This window comes from Triturus cristatus, chromosome 4_2 (genome assembly GCF_964204655.1).
Source record: "Triturus cristatus chromosome 4_2, aTriCri1.1, whole genome shotgun sequence".
NCBI classification, from domain to species: Eukaryota; Metazoa; Chordata; class Amphibia; order Caudata; family Salamandridae; genus Triturus; species Triturus cristatus.
The window spans coordinates 890,999,064-891,017,364 of record NC_140586.1 but is presented as its reverse complement, the minus strand read 5'-3'; the positions used below and the strand labels follow the sequence as shown (position 1 = coordinate 891,017,364).

Genomic DNA, 18,301 nt, shown 5'->3' with positions numbered 1-18,301 from the left:
GTCGTCCCTCCTTTGACAAGAGATGACCTAGGTAGGTAACCTCTTGGCAGCAATATTGCAATTTTGATGGTGAAACCTTGTGGTTGTGGTCAGATAAGTGGCGTAACAGTGAAATGGTAGCCTTTTTACAAGTGTCTTCAGAATCTGCTGAAACCAACAGGTCATCCACATATTGAATGAGAGTGGCCCCTGGTGGTAAACACAAAGTATTGAGCTGTGATTTTAATGCTTGACTATAAATCGACGGGCTTTCGCAATAACCTTGAGGAGCTCGCTTGAACCGGAAGCTTCAGCCTGCTGAGGAGAAGCCAAAAATATCCCTACTTTCCGCAGCAATGGGAATGCTGAAGAAAGCATTTTTGAGGTCAATGACTGAAAACCAGGAAGCTGAGGCTGGTATCATTGTCAACAGGTCATTAATATCCGGGACAACAGGGAATTGAGGTACCACAATCTTGTTGACCTCTCTGAGATCAATCACAAAACGATAGACAGGTGGCTGAGAGGGGCTGGTTCGTTTGAAAACAGGCAGAACAGGGCTATTGCATACATTTCCCCTAGTCTCTTCAACCACACCGTTTTGTACCAAATCATGAACTATAGTCAAAAGAGCTTTTTCGCCGTCACTGGAAATTTTATACTGTGTAATGCGAGGAAATGTAATATTGGGCTTGAGGGTTACAATGTAGGGAGGGATCCGCAGGAGGCCCACATCCTTGGGGCCGGTGGCCCAGAGGGTGGCGGGATGAGATTGTAATTCAGGGGGAAGCTGATCTTTAGACAAATACATCGATGAGGTCAATTTCTTACCTAAGGTAAGACGTACACCAGAAGGGGAACAGTGTAATGTCTCATACAATCTCTTCAATAAATCCAAGCCCAACAAATTTTCACCACAACCAGTTGTTAAAAGGAGCGGGGCCTCCAATTTGTAAGGACCTATTGAAATGGGCAAAGGCCGTGAAACTGGGTTTTGAACTGGGGCGCCAGAAAAACCTACAGAAATATTTCTACAGCCAGACAAAGGTGCCCCAGGGAGTTTAGAGTGAATCATAGAGCTCTTCGTCGCACCAGTGTCTAATAGGAATGGCTCTGTAACACCTAGTGCTACCACATCAACATAAGGCCCGCTTTGGTCCACTGGAACTGATACTACTCCCTTACTTTGTCCATGGCTGTCCTAGCTAGGTTGGGAATTCTGACTCTCACCCTTGGTATAATAATCATCATTGTAATAATTGGTAGACTGAACATTTTGCTGATCAAAATAATTCGTGGAGTTTCCAGGAGGCATGGAACGTTGGTTATTAGGCGGCGTACCTCGTCCTTTACCTCTGGGTGCTGACTGATAACCACCCTGGCCTCGTGACCCGGGAATACCGCTCGTACGCTGTAACAAAACTGGGCAATTATACTTTAAATGGCCTTCTTCTTTACAGTAAGCGCATTGATTTTGGCCCAGTGGGGGTCGGGGAACGAAAGGCCCAGGCCTCTGCAACTGTCTCTGAATTTGTGGAGACGGCTGATATTCACGTTGGGCAGGGCGAGGAGGATAAGCTTGTTGCAAAAGAACTTTTGTTTTCAGCTCTTTAGTCTTTTTATCAAGTTTCTCTCTTTCCTCTTTATCCCTAGTTTCATAATACTGAGCAGTAGCCAATATCTGGGCCGAAGAGGAGACCGCCCACGCACTTTCGGAATTCTTCAATTTATTAGATATTTCAGGAACCAAATTTGACACAAATTTGTCGACAAACAATCGTTGGCCACCTTCCGTGCTCATATCCTGACCACTATGATCGATGAACGTCTCCTCAAAACGAGTGAAGAAATCAGAGACGTTTTCATCCGCTTTCTGCTTACAAGCTGCGAACTTATCCCAATTAACTCGCAGAGGGGGCATCATAGTTTTCAGTAAGGCAATGATCCTAGCTGGGAGTTCTGTAATTAGAGCCTCAGGTTTGGCACCACCCACTTGGAGTCTGTCCGCGGCGAGTATGGCAGCCCAATCACCCCCCAGTTCCCCGTGATGGTCCTCCTTCCGAATCCTAGCCCATAACGGTTGTGGGACCACATTACCCATTAGCATGTCTATATCGGCCAAATTCATAATACATGCATCGACAGTTTGGAACAACTCTTTGTAGTACCCAGCAGGATTTTTACGGGGGTCCGGTAAGGACTGTTTAAGGGCCAATACCTCAGATCGTTTCCAAGGAACGTGTACCCATACACGTTGAAAGTGGGCAGGTATAAGAGGATTAGCACCCTGAGCTGCAACCTCCTCTCTCCACACTGGGGGAACCTCTCTCATAGGATAGTGTTTTAACTTTCGCCTGACGGAGGAATCGCGTTTTGGCAAAGACCGGCAGGCAAACATCATTCTAAATGTGACAAGCGTTCTTACCGCGTCCTCAACCTCTGCGCCCACAATCAGCCCTTTATCAAACTCGGCCTGAACATCATGCAGGCCCTGAGGGGCTGGTCCCAATCCCATATCCTCCCACTCTTGACCTAAAATGTTACACATAGTATCAAAAACATATCTCGGCGTTGGTGCCTCCCACTGTTGAAAGGTGACCATAATATCTTGCACACTATACTGGGGGCCATTCGTGATCCACCTTTGGGCAAGAAGAGCTAGCACTTCCCGTTCCTCTGGACCTGGGAGCTGACTGCGAGTTTGTCTACGAGGAGGAACAGGGGTCATTTGAAGTGTCCCAAAGAGAGGGGACAAAGACCAGAAACGGTATCAATCATTCGCCTCTGAGCGGAGGGAGAATTCGTCATTAGGACAGGAGACAGAATATTAGGCGGGGCAGAAGAGGGAGTAACAGGTACGAAGGGAGACGAAGGTAAGGGAGAGCTCGATAATACCGGAGAAGGCTGTGATGGGGGTGCAGGAACCGATTGCGGAGCGACAGGTGGAACAACAGGTGGAACAGGTGGGGCAGGTGCTAATAATAAAGGTGCATTCGCTCCCGGGGCAGGAGGTAATCCAAAAGGTACATTAGCCCCCTGCGCACAGGGCGGGGGTAATCTCAACAGATGGGACATTAAAGGATCCTTCTCAGGGTCCACATTTTTCTCCGTAGGGGAAGTTGGCAACACTGGCTAACATTTATCTACCACCATACGATGTTGCCTATCTGAGTCCTCAATCGCATGATCGGTTTCATTATTTCTAAACTGTTGCGCAGCTTGTAAAATAGACATATCCCTCCTATCTCTTTTAGCTTGTTATATTTCTTTCTGTTGGGCCTCCTTACGCCATAATCGAAAAGAGTCAAACATAGCCGGTCGGGCTTTTCGTTTAAACAAAGTGTCCTCCAAATTATCTAAGATATTGGGCTCAAAACTGCCATTCTGCGGCCATCGTAAAACACCATTTTTCCTAGTATAGCGAATCCACGCCTCATTAAAGGCTATGGGGCCAATACCATGCTTAGAATATACTTCATAAGTGGGAGTTCCGGCCGGAGGAATTTGACAAGAGTCCTCCAGTCGGGAATCCCTATCGCGACTACAACAAAACCATCTTCAAAACTTACTGAAACCCGGCATCGCTACCACACTAGTTTCTTTACAAACTTAAAGGGGTTAATTAGTCACTTTATGGTACAAAAACTGCACTCACCCCTCGGTTTCGGCTTTTGCAAAAGTCGAACAAAGACAAAACAAAGACAAAGGAGTGGCCACTATACTTAACTTAACCAGATGTTTTCTTACACCAACAGAGGTCCGTCTAATGTCTCGGAATACCAATCACCAAGGGAGCCAAAGCGTGGAAGCAGTCAGGGCAGCAGGTCTTCGCAGCCGTTGGAAGGGAGAAGCCACACGGTAAAGACCTTCGGTCCGCTTACGACATGCAGGGGTCGATCACGTGGTGCGCGTCCTCCGGAATTTCCTTGCGGGGCTCTTCACGATCCTCGGGCTGGACCCACGACCTCTGAAGCAGCCTCACAGAGGGCACCAATTGAAGAACCGGGCTGAGTTAAGCCTGGCGGCGCAGGGTACGCCTGAAATCTTCTGAGTTCGCCTTCCAAATGTACAGAGACACGGAACACTCTGTTGGCATAGGAACTTCAGTTTATCAGCTGCAGCTAGGTACAGTTGTCCTAGAAGTACATCAGTGGTAGGTTCTCAGGAGACTGCCACTTCAATCCGTGGCTCACAGTCTTTTGTAGCGCTTGAATCCCCTAAAGCAACAACCCCCTCAATGTGCAATAAAACGAACAAATCATCCACTAGAAAACATTCTTTGTACAAGATACAGGATAATGGGTAATAGAAATTCCTTCCCTAGGGTCGTGTTCTCTAGCTGACCCTATAGGTCAGGTGGCATGGGCATTCCTTAGTTAAATTAATTTACAACAGGACGTGTTTGCGTGTTGCAGATGGTGATTCGTAAAACAATTGAAGAGGCAGAGAAGGATCACCAAGGGTCAATAGATGGTTATCTCGGGGATTAGTTGCTTCGAGCCGGGTCTCAGAATGTACTTTGCTCAGAGAGACAGGAAAAGGTCGTGTAACATGTTACAGTACAGAGTATGAAAGAAACGCTACGAAGGGTGTCGGTGCCTGAGTGAGGGCAACAGCGTAATGATGTCAATGCGCAAGATGGGGCAATATTAAATATCCTCAGGACCATGATGAATGGTAATTTAATGTCAGCTGTAGATGATAGATCCCTGAACAGTGTCATGTATGTGCATGTTTGCATTGTGCTGAGGGGATTACCAGGTAATTATTCACGCAGCTCTCTGATGGATGTCACATGAGGTAAAATACTGCAATAAATGGCAGACACTCTGAAAACAAGAGCAAACGTTACGTTACATGAGGCAATGGTGGTAATTGTGCATGTATCAAAAGCAAACAAAATACAAGAGGTAGCAAACAATACGTTACAAGAGGAAAAGTGACATGTGTGCAAGTTACAAAAGAGTACAAAGTACAAGTAGAGGTATAAAAGTACAATAAATGGCAGACACTCAAAACACAGGAACACACTGGGAAGGCACTTCTACGGGCATGGAGATTTGGAGAACATAATTTCCTATAATGTAAAGACTTCCTTCAGACAATAGAGAGGGTGTGAATTAAGTTTGGAAGTGTCTTTGCAGGAGGAGAACTTTGAGGTCAGTTTTGAAGGACTGGGAAGAGGGAGGGGGTGGTCCGGAGCTGAGGCTGAGTTCCAGATTCTCGCCGCGTTGCTTGTAAAGGATTGGGTCATCGATCTTTCCTTCTTCAAAGTGGGAGGTTCAAGTAATAAATTTTGCGCAGTACGTGGTGGTCTAGAACATTATATGCATATGTGACAATAAAGTTTTTTTCTCCTTTTTATTCTAGTCTAAAGCTTTTGATTCCTGTTTCCGGTTTTGACAGTGGTTGTTCTGCAGTTTTGTGTAGTTGCATTGTTTTGGTAAGAATTGTTTTTTTGTTGTATTTACTCCAAATGAGTAATATTGTAATGTCTGAATGAATTTTTTTGTAAGTGATGTCATAATGGTGGCATATTTAGTTAGTGGTTTGAGCATGAAGTTCTTTGCGATGTGTTTTGCATAGTCTTATGTGTAATTGCTTTTCTCTTTCTTTTTTAGTGGGATATTGTTGATCCATCCTGTGTCTGTACAGAGTAGGTGGTGGTGAATAGTTTAGCTGCCTCTGGCAAGTGAGTGGTATTGTTTTGGAGTATATATGAGTTTTTGATAAACGCGCTTTTTGTTTATTACTTATTTTACAAAGTGTTTGTTGTTGTTGACTTGTTTGACAAGTTACCTTTATTAGTAAGCAATATGGCTAGCCGTAGAATGACTGCTCAACAGTTGGTTGGTATGCTTCTTGAATCTTCCTCTGAGCAAGATTATGAGACTGACAGTGCGTCTGAGGGAGAGGAGGGAGGGGAAGATTCTGGCAGTGAGTTTTCTCTCAACATGGAATCATCGGATGATGAAGGTACTCTCAGTGCAGATGAAGGTACTCTTGGTGTGGATGAAGCAACTCTCAGTGCGGATGAAGTGCCTGTCTTAGAGGAGGAAACTGCTGTGCCGATGGTGCAAGAGGCATCTGGATTGCAGTCTGAGGCTGCTAGGCTTCCTACTGGAAGTGCTGGACTTTGGGTTGATCCAAACATGGTGCAGCCGGTGTTGCCTGCCTTTAGCGGTGATGCAGGGTGTACAGTGGATTGTGAACACTTTTTGCCTATACAGTTTTTTCAGTTGTTTATGGATGATGTATTTTTGGGTGAGATTGTTGAGCAGACGAATTTGTATGCTGAACAGTGTTTGAGGGACAACAGCGACAAACTTAGGCCCCAGTCTAGAGCTACCCGGTGGACTCCCACATATCTGGAAGAGATTAAGATGTTTTGGGGTTTGACTTTATTGATGGGTGTGGTAAGGAAGCCAACCTTGGCTTCATATTGGTCTACTAGCCCCTTGTTGGCAACTGCCATATTTCCTGCAGTTATGTCTCGTAATCGGTATTTACTTTTGCTACGTATGCTGCATTTTGTTGATAATTCTATGGCATTGCCACGAGATCACCCTGACTGTGACCGTCTTTTTAAGATTCGGCCAGTTCTTGATCACTTTGTAGATCGATTTTCTGAGATCTATACTCCAGGGAAAGAAATATCTATTGATGAGTCTTTGGTCTTGTTCAAGGGCCGTTTGGTTTTTAGGCAGTACATCCCTAGCAAGAGGGCACACTATGGAATTAAGCTGTATATGTTGTCTGAGAGTAGGACAGGATATGTTTTTAATTTTCGTGTGTACACTGGTAGAGATTCTACTATTGACCCCCCAGGTTGTCCGTCCACTTTTGGAGTTTCAGAGAAAATTGAGTGGGATCTTGCTAGAAGACTGTTTAACAGAGGCCACCATTTGTACCTTGATAACTTCTATACTGCTGTGCAATTATTTAAGGAATTGTATAAAGTGGACACTTTTGCATGTGGCACAATCCGCTCTAACCGTAAAGGTTATCCGAAAGAGCTTGTTTGGAAAAAACTTCAGAGGGGGCAGTGCAGTTCCTTGTGTAGTGATGAACTACTAGCTGTAAAATTTGTGGACAGGAGGGATGTGTACATGCTGACTACCATCCATGATGAGAGTACTTCACCTGTGGCTGTTTGGGGTCAGGTTGCTGAAGTGCGCAAACCTGTGTGCATTCTAGACTACAATAAGCACATGGGTGGTGTTGACAGAGTAGATCAGAGGTTGGAACCTTACTCTGCTATTCGGAAGGCTTATGTTTGGTATAAGAAGTTGGCCAACCATTTCTTCGAATTAGCAAATTTCAATGCTTTTATTGTGTTCAAGGAGTGTTCTCCTGCGTCAAACTTGACATTTCTTCAGTTTCAGCACTCTGTGATAGCTAGCCTTGTTGTTGCGGAACATGCAAGTGTTCCTAGATTTGGAGTGGTGGAGGATGTGGTTCGATTGAAAGATCACCACTTTCCTGATTTCATCCCTCCCACACCGGCAAAAGATTTTCCCACTAGGAGATGCAGAGTCTGTTGGCGAAGAGGTACGCGGAAGGAGATTCGTATGTACTGCCCCGACTGTCCTTCTAAACCTGGGATGTGTGTCCCTGCTTGTTTTAGAGCGTACCACACGCAAAATAATTTTTGGGAGCATTCATGAATGGTAAAGTGAACTGCCTGGTCTGTATTCTTTGAAAAATTTGATTCTGTTTCAAGGTTGGCGTTAGTGCAATGTATTTAGTTTCTGATTTTGTGTTTGTAGATTTGTATCTATTTGCGATTTGTTTGTGTTTTTATTTTTGTCTAAAAAAAATCCTAAATGTGTTGGCGGTGTGTGTGGACTGGCACTTGGTTGGCGGTGTGCGTGGAATGGTGCTTGGCTGGTGGTGTGCGTGGACTGGTACTTGGCTGCCGGTGTGCCTGGACTGGCGATTGGCTGGCGGTGTGCCTGGACTGGCGATTGGCTAGCGGTGTGCGTGGACTGGTGTTTATCTAGCGGTGTGCGTGGACTGGCGCTCAGCTAGCGGTGTGCATGGACTGGTGCTCGGCTGGCTGTGTGTGAGTAGTGACTTGCTGCTGGTCACTACACACACTGCTAGCTGAGTGCCACTCCACGCAATCCATCAGCTTGTGTAGTTGCTGTGTCAGGAATGTGGGCGTGTGAAAGTGATGGGCCCTTGAATGGCACTGTGTGCTGGTGTGAGCTTTGTTATGTGATGGGCCCGCGGCTGGCGGTGTGAATGGTTTTGTATGTCTCACACGTATGAAAGGTGTATGAATTTCCTGTAAAGAGGTTGGTGCCTTGTCGTGGCTTTACAGCTCACGAGCTGTGAGTCAATGGTTCAGTTTCTCGCCCTTTCAATTATTAACAGTTCATTTCATTTTTGTGAAATCACTTGCTAATACAACTGTATATTCTGAACCATCACTCACCCTCATGCCAAATCCAACCAGTATGTGTGTGTGCTTGAAGATTAGATGGCTGTGCAGTAATATTTGCCTTTCTGAAGCAGGGTGTACCTTGTCCCTTTTGTGAATTTTGTAATGTGTTGTTTTTGTGCCTGGTGGTGCGAATGGTCTTGTGTGTATCACGTATGAAAGGTGTGTGAATGGCCTGTAAAGCGGTTGGTGCCTTGCAGTGGCTTTACAGCTCACGAGCTGCGAGTCATTGGTTCAGTTTCTTCTCCATTTAAATATTGACAGTGCATTTCATTTTTGTGAAATCTCTTGTTAATAAAATTTAATATACTGAACCTTCACTCGCCCTCGTGCCAAATCCAACCAGTATGTGTGTGCGTTTGAGGAATAGATGGCTGTGCAGGAATCTTTGTCTTTTTTGTTTCTCTGCCAAGGTGTATGTTCCATGTAAGAATAACACACCAACTGTAGATATTGTCGTAAACCCACGGGAGTTCATGGTGATGTCTCTCTTGTGAATTCCAAAAAGTTGTTTTATCCACAATGTCCTGCAAACCTCAAAATGTCTGTCACATTTTCCTTGCAATATTGTGCCGAAATTCTCACGCTGTAGAAACAAACAATGTCAAAACCACCTGGTTTTGCAAGGGGGGTCACCTGGGTTTTTGGCCCGGTGCTCGGCGGCCATCTAGGGAAACCTACCAAACCCATACATTTCCCGGGGGCTTCCAGGGAGGTATGGCTTGCGTGGATCCCCCAAAGTTTCCTTACCCAGAATCCCCTGCAAACCTCAATTTTAGCTGAAAAAATTCACTTTTTTCACACATTTTTGTGTGGGAAAGTTGTGACATCACCGGGCTCACTCAAATTTCCCACCTCCCAGCGTTCCCCTGGGTCTCCCGGTAAAAATGGTGCCTCACTTGTGTGGGAGGCCCAAGTACCCGCGACAGGCAAGGGCCCAAAACGTAGTGAGGTAACATCAAAATTGCCTATCTCAAAACCACCTGGTTTTGCAAGGGGGGTCACCTGGGTTTTTGGCCCGGTGCTCGGCGGCCATCTAAGGAAACCTACCAAACCCATACATATCTCAAAACTAGACACCCAGGGGCTTCCAGGGAGGTATGGCTTGCGTGGATCCCCCAACGTTTTCTTACCCAGAATCCCCTGCAAACCTCCATTTTAGCTGAAAAAATCACTTTTTTCACACATTTTTGTGTGGGAAAGTTGTGGCATCACCGGGCTCACTCAAATTTCCCACCTCCCAGCGTTCCCCTGGGTCTCCCGGTAAAAATGGTGCCTCACTTGTGTGGGAGGCCCAAGTACCCGCGACAGGCAAGGGCCCAAAACGTAGTGATGCGACATCAACATTGCCTATCCAAAAAAATGTTTGGGCCCTTGCCTGTCGCGGAAAACTGCAACCGAAACTGCATTTACCACAATGCCAGGGGCGACCCTTGCTGGGAGGTGACGCGGTGTGCTCCCACCCCTGTTCCTGTTTAATAGTACTCGCGTGAGTCATTGAACTGACGAGCTCGTGGATGAAGCACATGCATGCCTGTTAGAGGTACCTGACCTGAGAAAGATGTTGGCAGCCTACTCAGCAAACCCCAAATTTCAAAGACTGTAATCTCTACTGATGACGGTTAAAGAACCAGAAAGACATGTCTGGAGATCAGCACTATCTGCGCCAACTGTGGCGAAACACTCGAACACTCTTGAAGCAAGCAAGTAACTGAAACTGCATTTACCACAATGCCAGGGGCGAACCTTGCTGGGAAGTGAAGCGGTGTGCTCCCACCCCTGTTCCTGTTTAATAGTACTCCTGTGAGTCATTGAGCTGACGAGCTCGTGGATGAAGCACCCACATGCCTGTGAGAGGAACCTGACCTGAGAAAGATGTTGGCAGCCTACTCAGCAAACTCCACATTTGAAAAACTGTAATCTCTACTGATGACGGTTAAAGAACCAGAAACACGTGTCTAGAGATCAGCACTAATTGCGCCAACTGTGGAGAAACACTTAAACACTCTTGAGGCAAGCAAGTAACTGAAACTGCATTTACCACAATGCCAGGAGCGAACCTTGCTGGGAGGTGAAGCAGTGTGCTCCCAACCCTGTTCCTGTTTAATAGTACTCCCATGAGTCATTGAGCTGACGAGCTCATGCATGAAGCACCCGCATGCATGTGAGAGGTTCCTCACCTGACAAAGATGTTGGCAGCCTACTCAGCGAACCCCAAATTTCAAAGACTGTAATCTCTACAAATGATGGTTAAAGAAGCAGAAACACGTGTCTAGAGATCAGCACTATCTGCGCCAACTGTGGGGAAACACTCGAACACTCTTGAAGCAAGCAAGTAACTGAAACTGCATTTACCACAATGCCAGGGGTGAACCTTGCTGGGAGGTGAAGCGGTGTGCTCCCACCCCTGTTCCTGCTTAATAGTACTCCCATGAGTCATTGAGCTGACGAGCTGGAGGATGAAGCACCTGCATGCCTGTGAGAGGTACCTGACCTGAGAAAGATGTTGGCAGCCTACTCAGCAAACCCCAAATTTGAAAGACTGTAATCTCTCCTGATGACGGTTAAAGAACCAGAAACATGTGTCTAGAGATCAGCACTATATGCGCCAATTGTGGCGAAACACTCGAACACTCTTGAAGCCAGCAAGTAACCGAAACTGCATTTACCACAATGCCAGGGGCGAAACTTGCTGGGAGGTGAAGTGGTGTGCTCCCACCCCTGTTCCTGTTTAATAGTACTCCTGTGAGTCATTGAGCTGACGAGCTCATGGATGAAGCATCCGCATGCCTGTGAGAGGTACCTGACCTGAGAAAGATGTTGGCAGCCTACTCAGCAAACCCCAAATTTCAAAGACTGTAATCTCTACTGATGACGGTTAAAGAACCAGAAAGACATGTCTAGAGATCAGCACTATCTGCGCCAACTGTGGCGAAACACTCGAACACTCTTGAAGCAAGCAAGTAACTGAAACTGCATTTACCACAATGCCAGGGGCGAACTTGTTGGGAGGTGAAGCCGTGTGCTCCCAACCCTGTTCCTGTTGATAGTACTCCCGTGAGTCATTGAGCTGACGAGCTCGTGGATGAAGCACCCACATGCCTGTGAGAGGTACCTGACCTGAGAAAGATGTTTGCAGCCTACTCAGCAAATATCAAAGTTGAAAGACTGTAATCTCCACTGATGACGGTTAAAGAACCAGAAACACGTGTCTAGAGATCAGCACTATCTGCGCCAACTGTGGCGACACACTCGAACACTCTTGAAGCAAGGAAGTAACTGAAACTGAATTTACCACAATGTCAAGGGCGAACCTTGCTGGTAGGTGAAGCGGTGTGCTCCTACCCCTGTTCCTGCTTAATAGTACTCCCATGAGTCATTGAGCTGACGAGCTTGTGGCTGACGCACCCGCATGACTGTGAAAGGTACCTGACCTGAGAAAGATGTTGGCAGCCTACTCAGCAAACCCCAAATTTCAAGGACTGTAATCTCTAATGATGACGGTTAAAGAACCAGAAACACGTGTCTAGAGATCAGCACTATCTGCGCCAACTGTGGCGAAACACTCGAACACTCTTGAAGCAAGCAAGTAACCGAAACTTAATTTACCACAAAGCCAGGGGCGAACCTTGCTGGGAGGTGAAGCGGTGTGCTCCCACCCCTGTTCCTGCTTAATAGTACTCCAGTGAACATGAAGAGACCTCAGTGCTCCATCTTTGAGCCCAGTACTGATCCTGAAAAGTAATTCTAACACTTATAAATTCACACAGGCACTCTCCTTGCAGTACTCTAATCATTCAGTCAGTATCCAAGTACTCATGCAGCAAAGCCAGGCATTAGCACATTGACTGCCTCAAACCCCTATCCACTATGCATGCAGTATCCTAACTAACCAACACACTTATAGTTCTGCACTTATACATTCAACAAAAAAAACACAATATTTCAGTTTCAATATTTTAGAAAACATTTTTATTTCCATTTATATTAAAAATATATAATGTAATTTAAAAAATAAAATATGTACAAGTAAACAGTTAAACAACTGTAGAAAATCAGTATAAAATTACATATAAAAATTATCATTTAAAAAACCTTCGAAATTCACTGAAAAAAACTGAGGTTTCAGACATGTTATAGTTAGGAATTAGCATTTAAAAAACCTTAGAAATTCACAGAAAAAAACATAGGTTTCAGGACTGTTATAGTTAGCTGGACATTTCACTAGTACAAAACTATTGAAATTCCTCCATTATAGTTAGTTGTACTCACTATAACTTGCCCGCAATCCACTGCTGGTGATGTCACATATTACATCATTCATGACATGGTCAGTGACATCACTGTTGACATCACTGATGACATCTCAAATGCATCATGCTTTACAGAGCAGCGCATGCACTGCCCAGGCTCGACCTAAAAAACAGAAGAGGCAAAAGAGTTGCAAACACTGCAATGATGAGACTCAGAGAATCAACGACTTTGGATGAACACAAGATTCATTCCAGTAGAAGACAGAACTGCCAAAATAAGCTCTGTCAGCTCCCTGCAGGCCATCCTGCCAGAAAACCCGACAAAATAATTCTAATTCACACAGGTTTGTTGAAAGACTTACAGACTCATCCCATTTCAGAAAACTCAACCGTAGGGAATAATCCTCTGAAGCAGCTACTCCATTCATATACCTCAGGCCAAGAGACAGCTGTATGCCTCCTTCCCATGGAGATCCCCTGCCAGGCAACCCCACAACTGCAGGCGTCAGTCTGCCTTCGTGAACCTTAAGGGCCACGAGACATGGGATCTAGTGGGCTCTCTGGCCTACAAAAACTGCATTATTTTTTATTTATTTTTTAAACAAAGCAGGAGGCCCCAGTGGAGAAGTACGGTCACACTTAAGGCTGATCCAAGACAGTGACCCTTCTGTGAAGCGGAGGTCCTAGCAATTTAAGCCACGCCTCCCTCGCGCCCCGCCTTGGGCTCAATAATTCAGTCAGCAGTAAGTCAACTTATTTTTTGGGGGAAAAGGGAGTTTGGGGCAGAGGCGGGCAGGAAACAGTGAAGAGAGAGTGTGAGAATGGAGAGACGTTGTACATGGAGAGAAAAAGGAAAAGAGGAGACAGAAATGGAGTAAAAGGAAGGAAAGGAAGAAATGGCGAGAAAACAAAGAAAAAGAAGCAAAAGAAACACAAGTGAGAAAGAGGTGAGGGCTCAGACAAGAACAAAGTTGGGGAAATGGAGGAGAGGAAGTGAAGGAGAGAGAAAAAGTAGGAGAGAGAAGAGAGAAGGGAGAAGGGGAGTGTCTGGTGCTTGCCTAGATTGCCGCAGGGTGTGGGTCAACGAAGAAGCAAAAGAACAAAAGCACAACGACAATTCCAATTAAAATCACAACATCGAAGTTTTGAAAACCAGTTATACACAGCAATTGTCGTTTCAGGTTAATGCCCTTTAAAAGAACATATATGAATGAATACAATTCTGAACTGCATGCACACAAGCCCGTTTTGGAGGAACAAAGCTGACCCTGGCATAAGAGGAAACAGCCACCTGCAAGGAAGCCCAACCAGGAAAGAAAGGCCAGGTGCTGTGCCTATGCAGGTAGCCCACTGAAGGGGGGAAAGGGGTCTTAAAGAAGAAGGATGGGAAATTCCAAACAACATTACAAGAAATACTCGAAGTAGTTCGGGACAGGAAGAATACATAAAGAGGGTTGACAGAGAGTGGAGAGAGTAGAGAGGAAAATAAATATAAAGAGCAGCGGAAGAAAAGGAGAGAAAGCAAGGGGAAGGGAGGAGGGGACTGAGAGGAAGAGAGAAATGCTTGTGTCGCACATAGCAGCCCAAGAGCTTCCTCTCTGTGCAGTGCTCTCTGACGATTCCCTCCGTGCAGTGAAGTCACCAACTGCAGAGGTCTCCATCCCCGAGGAGTGAAGTCACATTCAATAGAGCTCTCACCATCTGTGTAGGCACACACTACAGGCAGCCGCTTCCCCCGCACAGATAAGCCACCTCCCTAAGAAAGTAAGTTGATCCGAGGCACCACAGAGGGTTACAAATGCTCTGGCTGCTAAGTTCCGGAAACACAGGGGCAGATTTACAAGAAAGTGACGCATCTGTAGAGATGCGTCATTTTCCCTGCGCCACCCTGAGAAACCCTTGCGCCACCATGGATGCGCCGTATTTACAATATGGCGCACCATGGCGCAAGGATTGACCGATGCGTCAGAAATTCTGACGCAGGGGGGCGTGACTTGGCGCCCGAGTGAATGGCGGCACCCAGGTGAAGCTCCGCGGTCCGCCGGGAAGACTCGGCGTTTCAAGACCTGCTGCCGCTCGGACGGAGACGCGCACGGACCTATGAAGACCTGGTGCATGCTTTGGGACCCCCGCTGACTTCAAATGCGGACTTTAATTGCCTTTCTTACCGAAGTGATTTCTTCAGCAGCTTTCCTCTCAGCGCAGCCACCATTTCGAATTTATACGCGCGCGAGCGCATCTCCTCACAATAATGATGTAGTTTCTTTTTTTGCTCACCAATGCTTATACATCCACTGTCATTACTCCAAAAACGTGGATTGGCAGTTTTTTGAGGGGGCACTGTGGCATTTTACTGCTGTTTTCTACCATTTTGGATATTGTTTTAGTATCTTCACCTAAGTGTATGCTGTAATAATTATGGCTGCCACTCATTTTCCTCTCAGCATGTCCTCAGACTGCAGTGCTTTTTTATCTTAATGCCACTGCTCTTCTCCTCTATTAGCTTATTTGTCAAGGGAGATTGTCCTTGACAAGCTCAACGCGATCATTTTTTTTTTCTTTCGGTGTACTGCCTCATATATTGTTTTTTCCTTCCAACATTGGTGGTAGAAGCAGTAGCACATCCACTTGGAGCTCTCGTCCGTTTTTGGATGTGTACTTTTAACTCTGGCATACCAGTTCTTTGCTGATGGCATGATGACTGGCTGCAATTGGCTGTCTTGACTAGAGGAGCCTCCTATGTTTTTCTAGAAGTTACTATTTTACGCTCCACGCATTGTTTGCTGTGTATGATCCCTTGTATACTAACATTGGCGCGGAGCACGATAACTGTGTTATATGGGTAGAACGAGGGCACTTCACCCCTCTCTCTCCAAATCCAAACACAATTTTATAAAAAACTCAAAGATTTTTTCTGAATTCTCTAAATTTGAAGAGTCTCTGGCCTCTTCTCCTCACAGTCACGATACAACAATGGAGCCCTTGTCTGCAGCTTCAGGGAAATCCAACACCAAAAACTTAAAAAAGGATACTCCGTCGCCGCCTAAATCGGCTTCACCAGTGTCAATGGAGTTAGTATTGGAGGAAATTAGAGCTCTTCGGCCATTCATGGAAGAAACTAATACTAAACTACAAGTCTTAACGGATTATTGGTCTCAATTGGAAGCTAGAGTCTCATCAGTTGAACACAATGTATCCTCCTTTAAAGAAACCTGTGTTGCTGTCTCTCATCTAAAGAAACCTGTGTTGCTGTCTGTCATCTACACTCAAGTTTCTACGCTTCAAAAAGAAGTTGAAGACTTTGAAAATCACGGTAGACGCAACAACCTACGCATTTATGGCCTGGGAGAAGGTCTTGAAGGGACAGACTCTCTAGCATTTTTCAAGTCATTCCTCCCTAAGTTGCTCCATATGCCGGAGGGGACGATCCTTAACATTCAGCGAGCGCATCGGCTAGGTCGTCTTCCAGCACACTCTATGTCCCCGCCAAGACCTAGAGGAGTCACCTTATACTTTCTTGAGTATACGGATCTGTTAAAGGTTCTCTCAGCAAACAGAGCATCTCCTAAAGTCACATGGTCTGGCTCATCCCTGTATTTTGCGCAAGACTATGGTAAAGCTACCGCCAAAAGACGCAAAGCTTTTTTGAATATGCGAGCTGAATTGCTCTCAATAGGAGCCAGATATAGACTTTTTCATCCATGCCTCTTTAAAGTCACATATAATAACAAAACCACCAAATATGAAGATCCTGTGCGTTTACAAAGTTTTATCAATTCGTGCAAACCGAATGTCATGGATTCTTCTGGTCCTGCATCTTCTCTTTGAATGTTTAATATGGTTTTTTCATTGACATGCTGACCGAATTCTCGTTTTCTCTTTTTTGATGTTTGGCAGTTTGCATGTTGTTTTTTTTCTTTCCTGTTAATAGCATACTTGAAGATGTTTTTGTTGTGTTTTTCTTTTTGAGACTTTGTCTGTTAATGTTCCTCAATTTTCCTGTTAATGTTCCTTCATACGGAATATTCTAACTCTGATTCTGTTTTGTCATCACAGATTCCCTACCTTTGCTTTATGATGTCTTCCCGGTCCTCCGCTTTGCTGATCCCTGGATGCGTCGTCCATTCCATGTGGTTCCACCCCCTTCCCCGTCTTTGCCTGGTTTCTCCTTATGTAGGTATGTTTCCCTCCTGTACCCCCATCCTTTTTGTTTTCTTATTCTCTTTGTTTATTTCTCTTTTATTTATTCTCTCTATTTCCCTTTTGGTTGTTGTTGAGTTCTTTTCTTTTTGCATGTCCTGTCCTGTTCTTTTTTCTGATCCGTCTGATTTTTCTCTTGAGGTGATTATTTCTCAGCTCTTATTGTTATTTATTCTTCTCATCCTATATTTATTTTCTTATCCTTTTCCTTTGAATCAAAGCTCCGGATATATTTCCTCCTGCTTCTTGACTTTTTCTTATAGATTTGTTTATCTTCCTTCTCTACTTTCTCTTTGTCTTCTCTCTTACACTTGGGCCCTGGCAACCATTTTTCAGATTGTATTGTATTTCCTCTCGGATTATTTCACTGAATCGATTTGCTGTTGTTCCTTCTCCTTGTTTTATTTTACTCTTGAACTTTTATGCCGATGAGATTAGTATAATGGAATATTAGAGGGCTGAATTCCCCCATCAAGCGTCAGAGAGTTATGACCCACTTAGCAAAGATGAATGCTGATATTGTATTCTTACAGGAGACTCACCTAACGGAGAATGAGTCATCAAAACTAAAACGAGGTTGGGTGGGGGAAATATTTTATTCTAACGGTGATGGCAAACGCAATGGGGTTATGATGCTCTGTCATAAGTCACTTGATTGTAAATTTATATAAAAGGAATCTGATACAGAGGGCCGTTGGCTCCATGTTAAATTGCTGCTGAAGGATGTTCCAGTCTCCTTTTTCAATGTATATGGTCCTACTGGTGGTGATTCCTCCTTTTGGTCCTCCATTGCCCAGCAGATGGCCCTCTTCATGGAAGATAATTTTATTCTAGCAGGGGACTGCAATCAGATGTTTGATCCCTATGTTGATCAACATTCCAAAGTTCCATTCATTCCTAACAAACCACATAAGTCCTTCATTCATGCTATTACTCAGCACAAACTTTTGGACGCCTGGAGGTTGTGTAACCCCACCACCAGAGAGTATACTTTTTATTCCCCTGTGCATCATTCTCAAACACGTATTGATTATTTTTTTGTTTCCCACAACATTTCACAAGCACTTTTGCACGCTGACATAGGACCTTTATTGTTATCTGATCATGCCCCCGTCTCGATTGATTTGGACATTTTACCAAAAGTTAATACGCCCAGAAGATGGAGATTTAACAACTCCCTTCTTCAGGATTCTGCATTCTCTTCCTCATTCTCCACCTTCTTTGATGACTATTTTTCCTTAAACGATTCTACCTCCTTCCCTTTTTCAACTATTTGGGACGCCTTTAAGGCCTCAGCAAGAGATTTTATTATCAGCTTCGTGGCCAAGAAGTGTAACATTACTCGCAAACGCTCGAGTGCCCTGCTTCAAGATATTAAGAGACTGGAGCATTCAAAAGATGCTCTTGATGCCCTTATAAAAGC

At 45.0% G+C, this 18,301-nt stretch overlaps 1 long non-coding RNA gene across 1 annotated transcript in view; it reads left to right on the top strand.

Moving 5' to 3' along the window:
- The window catches only part of LOC146835361 (uncharacterized), a 189,390-nt gene extending 172,540 nt beyond the window's left edge, over nt 1–16,850 (top strand). The window contains exon 3 of the long non-coding RNA XR_014960425.1: nt 16,735–16,850. This is a non-coding gene — a long non-coding RNA (uncharacterized LOC146835361). The remainder of the gene's footprint in view (nt 1–16,734) is intronic.
- Nucleotides 16,851–18,301: the final 1,451 nt, after the last annotated feature.